Raw genomic sequence first — 6,811 nt, 5'->3', positions numbered from 1 at the left:
GCATTGGCTACCAGTTGCGGCTCGAATCAAGTTCAAGACATTGATGCTTGCATATAGAACAGCCACAGGCTCAGCACCCGCCTACTTCCACTCACTACTACGAATCTACATCCCCTCCAGAAGTCTGAGATCCGCTAGTGAGCGACGCCTCGTGGTACCATCACAGAGAGGCTCAAAATCACTTTCCAGAAAATTCTCGTTCACCATTCCTGGCTGGTGGAATGATCTTCCCACCCCTATCCGAAATGCTGATTCCCTGACAATTTTCAAGCGACAGCTGAAAACTCATCTCTTTCGACACTACTTGGCTTGCTGAATTTGAACAATGCCTGAAACTTGGTATTACGAGCACTTCCTGTGTCTGTTTGCCTCTTTAAGAAGAATCGCTTTATGTACACAATTAGTCGCTTTGGATAAAAGCGTCTGCAAAATGACTAAATGTAAATGTAAATTATATGCTAATTTAATGCTCAAGAAACAATTCTTAATATAAATGCTGAAAATGGTCATGTTGCTTTTTTATGATACTGTTTTTCAAAATTCTGTGATGAATTGAAAGATTAAATTTTTTTTTAATTATATTTAATTAATGAGCGTCATGACTTTGACCCGATTATAGTATATTAAGGATAAATCATATCATATCCTCAAGGACACTGATTATTTCATTCCTCAACCCTCACACCAAATCTTTATTGTGTTTTTGTGAGAATAGAGGTACTGCAGCAGTGCCAGTCTGACCTGGTGTGCATGATCTACCCACTGGTTAACACAGTGTGTTATGCTGTTGGGTCAACAGGCCTCTGCTCCACTGTTTGTTTGTCTTTAGGGAAGTGAGTTGTTTTTGTAAGTCCTCTCTGGGACTGGGTTACCTTTAGAGGTTGTGTTCAGCAGAGGATTGTGTAAACTATGAAAGTAACAGGCATGCAGAGAAATCAACACATTTGGTCTACTGCTAATTTATTACATTTTTATACTGAAATCAAAGGATGCTTATGCTCTGCTAAAACACAGGTTTCCTTCAGCTTCCCTTTAAAAAAACTGTGTTTTGCCTCACTAAAATGATCCATGTCCTGTGTTTCTCTGGCTTGGCAAAGATTACTGCATTTTCCATTTAGCGGTGAGACACACATAACCATTCTGTGACGTCTGCTTGGCCAATATTGCACACTTGTTTTACCTTATAAATTACCTACCAATGAGGGAACCACATAAAAGTTTAGAGTTGTTAAATGCTCCATTATGATTCATTAGCTGGATGTTGTCATCAGCTCATATGTAAACTCCAATGTTCCCATGTCTTCCCATAAAGCATGGGACTTAATGGACCTATGTGAGTCCCAGTACAACATTTACTGTGATTCTATATCATCAAAATCAGCTCAGAAAGCTCTTCTGGTGATCGCTGTTACTCCTAAGTATATCAGTGCATTTGGTTGAGTGATATGACGTTATGAGTCTGTGGGGAAATTGGTCTAGCTTGAAACTCTGTATTGACCAGGATTTTTCACTGAATGTAATCTTGTAAAAGGATCTTGTTTTCATATCTAGGAGTAATGCAACAGGTAAAACAATGATAAAACAATCCCTTCTTTTGGTTTCTAAACCACTTACACAAATACTTATTATTGTACTTGTACAATACTTGTATAATAGTAGGATGCTTGTCCTTATACTATAAAGCTCCTAAAAGGACATGAGATGGGAAGCATGAGATGGGAGGAGTTTTCTATTTTTCTTTTTCTTTTTTTACATACCTTGAAAATGTTTTGCAGTCTAACAAGAAATTTGGCTTTCCTCCTGCAAATGTTTGTGTTTTCTTGCAAAATGTTTGCGTTCCCCCCAAAACTTTTGATCAAATAAATGTGCCCTTGCTGAAGAAAAGTGTTAATTTATATTAAAAAAAAACTGACTATAAACTTTCGAACGGTGCATATTGTTTGATCGTTAAACCATATATTGTTTGACCCATGAAGATCAATACTGTATGATATCTGCATTCATGTTATTGCAGTGTTATAAGTGTTTCATTAAGCCATTTTGCAGTATTAGATCTATCCATTTTAATTTCTAAGATTTATTGGTTTATGATAGGTGTTTATCTTTGGTTCTTGGTAAATACACGTTCTCCTCTCTTGAATGTGTCTTTTAGGTCAGATCCACAAAGGGCAACTCAGTTTCCCTTCAAATGAGCAAATACTATAACACAGGAACAATGTTCTAGTCATGTACCAGAGAGGAGGAAGTGAAGAAAACAAAGCACCTTTATCTGGTCCAAATGAGCTGCCCTCTCACTGAAACTGGCTCTGAGCTCACTGCGTGGCCTTACATCATCTGTGCCTGTGATGTCACACTGGACGCATGACCTCAGGCTAAAATGAATGACCTTTTAATGTACACTCACAGAGTTTCAATCTACTGATACATTCATAGAATAATCAATATGTGTTGGATAACATCTAGTTGGATCGTATCACAATAAAAAATTTAAATTAAATTAAATAAAAAACATTTTAAAAAGTTTCAGACAGCATATGCATATTCAGTTAAATTCAAGTTTATTTGTATTTGTATATGCTTTTTACAACATATTAACAGCTTTACAGAAAATACTTGTTTCAATGCAACAATTAAAAAATATTCTGTCATCAGCCAGAGATGAGTGTGTGAAAATGTCCATATTACATTAATATACACCTAAGAAAAGACATGTTATGTGGTTAGTTAACGTCATGTGTTCATTGAGATTACAGCTTGGGCTTGTAATAATTACAATATAAGGATAACATGACAGTTTTGTATGTTAATCCAAAACTGACACTTCACAAGTGTTGGCGTCATCTCCGTTATTTGCTGTTAAGTATATATTGGTGTTACATTAATATGGAACCAGTTTTAATATTGCAGCTTTGACCTGAAATGCCCTCATTCACTGCACTAAGAATAAAAGCATGCAGTGAGGTCTGAGCCCAGCGTGTGTGTGTGATTTAGGGGCATTGCATGGGTTAGTCACAACCTGTCAGTGAGGTTGTGATCACACTGATTTAGAGAGTCTCTGTTGTCAGGCTGGAAATAAACTCTGACCCTCTTGTTGTGTGGCTGAGTACCGCTTCTACACAGTATTTCTTACCTCTTACGCTTCTGTTGGTAGTGTTAGCCAGTCGATGTGCTGGTGCATCAGGTAATGTGTTGAGGGAAAGAGGATTATGGCACCGGATAGTCCTCTGCCATTCCACTTTTTCTAGTCAGGAGTGTCCTTGGTGAATTCTGGCTTGCTTGAAATATGCCCAGGGGCCCACAGGCTTTGTTAGGAAGCTACAGCTGCTGATATGGATAAGCTGTAATCCAATTCTCAGGCCTTAGCACTCATACAGGGTCAGGTGGGACCCCCAACGCCGCAGAGAATCATGGGCAGAAAACGGCCCTATTATAATAGCACTGATGAGGTAACTGAAGATAAATTTAGAGCCGAATGATTTGGTGGGTGGGAGCAGAAGAGATGAGAGAGAGAAAAGAGAGAGAGAGAGAGATTTAGAAACATTTAGAAAGGACAACGTGTCTTTTGTCATGCCAAAGATGGTGGGATAACCTGAATAACACTACTTACAATGCATAATTGTTTGTACCTGACCGTTTCTGTAACTAATTTTCAGGATGAAATGTGTTGAGGTGAAATCTTACACTTTTTATTAATAATGTTTTTGTGGTAATTGTGATAAATGTGATTAGAATTGTATGTTCTGTCAGTGTTCTGTCCGATATGGATCTGTTGCTATTAGAACACTTTTAAAAATCTAACACTCACTTCTAAAAGTCTATCACTCAGTGATACACTTTTAAAATCTAGTTCAGTTTTTAAAATAACTTGATGAAAATTCTGTCATCATTAAGTCACCTTCATGTCGTTTCAAACCTGTATGACTTAAAAGATGTTGTGAGGAATTATTTATTTGTTCATTCATTCATTCATTTTTTTCATTATTTATTTGTTTTGTCCTTACAATGAAAGTCAATATTCATTTCCCAATTATCTTAAATTTCTTTGAATTTTTATTAAGTAACTTCCTCCTGTCACACCAGTTCAAATTCCATTTCAGCTTCCTGTGGGGCATAATCAAAACATTTCAAGTTCTGACTCGTGAACTGAAAGGGAGCCAATTCCTTAATTCTGAATTTTGTCCAATCTCAGTCACTATAGCTGCATCCTCAAACAAACACGACTTCTGTTCACAAACATCCATTTTGTTCTCTGAGACTGACTCTAATCTAAATTCTATGGTTACTGAAATTATAAAATGTTTGTTAAATATATCAACTGATCACATCTTGTGCCCAGAGAGTCTGTTGTTCTAGACACTATTGTGATGAGGCTGTTGGCACTGGTTACTGTGGCAGCAGTCAGCATCATTTCCCTACTGAACACTAGTCGTGCGTACTATCCTCCTCCTGGGCTTTATTATAACATCATTAGTTCTGAAAATTGAAAAGTATGATAGGCTAATAGTCACACAGCCCATCTTGTTGAGCTCTTGAAAATACAAATGGTTGGAGTGCACAGACAGATGAGGGATGAACTGGATTTCAATTCATATAAAAACCTGACACACTTCCAGTCCTTGTGCTTTTAACATAGACAAACCATGTAAATCAATGAGTGTTACATCCAGCTATTTGACCTTAAAGGGACAGTTCACCAAAAAAATGAAAATTCTGTCATCATTTACTCACCCTCAAGTTGTTCCAAACCTATATGAGTTTCTTTCTTCTGTTGAACACAAAAGAAGATATTTTGAAGAATGTTGATAACCGTTGATGGTAGCCATTGACTTCCATAGTATATTTTTCCCATACAATGGAATTTAACCGTTTCGCACGGGCACGTGAGTTTAAAATATACTAGCCCCCAGCGTGAGTTTTTTTTAGGCGACCGTTATTTTAGAATGTATCGCCTTATTGTTTCCATGGCGACGTGTCATGCTTGTGATGTGACACAACGCAGCCACAATAGATCTGTATGACACATGGATCGCTTTTATTTAGTTTTTCCTGTTTTATTCCAAATTTTCACAAACATGCTCACTATATTATGAAATAGCTGATATTCCGATTCTGAAATATGTGCAAGTAAATCTATTTGGTAGTTTAAACACTTTTATATCGACCGTGTTAGGTGATCTATACCGGGTGATGGGCGCCGCCATGTTAGTTCGCGCTGAATCCGAGCTGTAGGATTTACAACACGCAAATTCATCCTCTCCTACCGAAACACGTTAAAGTAGGTCTCGGTAAACTGGGAGAAGAGCAGAGTAAACTTTATAGTTACCTACACAATCTGTATATGATATCAATAAAAACATGTCGTCAGATTATATTTGTAAGGATCATTATTGCCGTTTCCATAGACATCAGCGTGCATTTTACAAACTGTAAATGTATGGTTTTGCTAGTACTTATGTGTATTTAAATGTCTGAAACCTAAAATAAGCATTATATGGTTGAAAAAGCTGAATATTTGTGATAATATGACAAGCGCTCAGCGCGTCCAATCTGGCTCCGCGCCAGCCAAAGCGCGAAAGCGGATTTAAATTCAGCAGTTGATGACGTGACGCACTCAAAGTTCTAATCACACCGGTGTGATCGTACACTTCAGGGACCAGCCAAGACTGATCACACCGGTGTGATCGTACGCGTTAAAGGGTTAATGGCTACCATCAACTGTGAGTAAATGATGATGGAATTTTCATTTTTGTGTGAACTATCCCTTTAAATGGTGCTTGTATCTTATGATTCCCTTTATGAGTGGAGATAATATGAAAATTATGTGAGAACATGCCTTCATAATCTGCTTGCACCACTCAAGTGGCATAGTTATTCTTTTTTTTTTCTGGCTGGCTAGCCACATGCCATTAGGTTAAGTGCAATCTGCTGTTTGTTCACACTCAGGGTCAGGAGAGCAAGCCCTGTTAGAATCACTCCATATAACTGCTTAGACACACCATCACACATGTAGCCTAGTGCAAACATGTGGTTTATCTCCTCTAGAGAGTATGCCTGCTCAACAAGCAAGTGAGTAAGTGATTGTGTGCACAGGACTTTCTAGCACCTTGCACCCTGAGTTACCAAGGAGACAAGGAGCTAGTGTTCGCAGACATTCAAATCATGCTGCCATATCATCACCCACACATATCAACTGTTTACTTGTCATTGATACTAATGTATGTATGTACGTAATCTCCAATCATGTGACCTAAGCAATCTGATCTTGATTATACAAGTATATAGTAACAGTGTTGGGAAGGTTTGGGAAGATTACAAGTTACTGTCACACCCCTGTGGACCGTTGATTGTAGTTTCTCCCTCTGTGTCCTTATTTGGTTGTTCCTGTTCTCATTATTAGTTAATCACCTCATTGTGCTCATCTGTCTGCCCCTCGTTATCTGCCCTATATCAGTTCCTGTCTCTTGTATTCTAGTTTGTCGGTTATTGTTGATGTCTACTCCTTGTGCTACGTGTGATTATTACCCTGTGTGGATTACCTGTTGTGGATTTATTAAATATTATTGTATTAGTCATCTTCGTCGTCCTGCCTGATCTCTAGCACACTTGCCCCGTGACAGTTACCCTATTGAGTAGTCTAACTAATTCAATTACTTTATTAAAATTAAAGGGTTAGTTCACCCAAAAATGAAAATTAGCCCATAAATTACTCACCCTCAAGTCATCCTAGGTGTATCTGACTTTCTTCTTTCAGACGAATACAGTCGGAGTTATATTAAAAATTGTCTTTGATCTTTCAAGCTGTTTAATGGCA

Source organism: Sinocyclocheilus rhinocerous, unplaced genomic scaffold (genome assembly GCF_001515625.1).
Source record: "Sinocyclocheilus rhinocerous isolate Xijiao unplaced genomic scaffold, SAMN03320098_v1.1 scaffold55, whole genome shotgun sequence".
Lineage (NCBI taxonomy): Eukaryota > Metazoa > Chordata > Actinopteri > Cypriniformes > Cyprinidae > Sinocyclocheilus > Sinocyclocheilus rhinocerous.
This window is presented reverse-complemented; position numbering follows the sequence as displayed.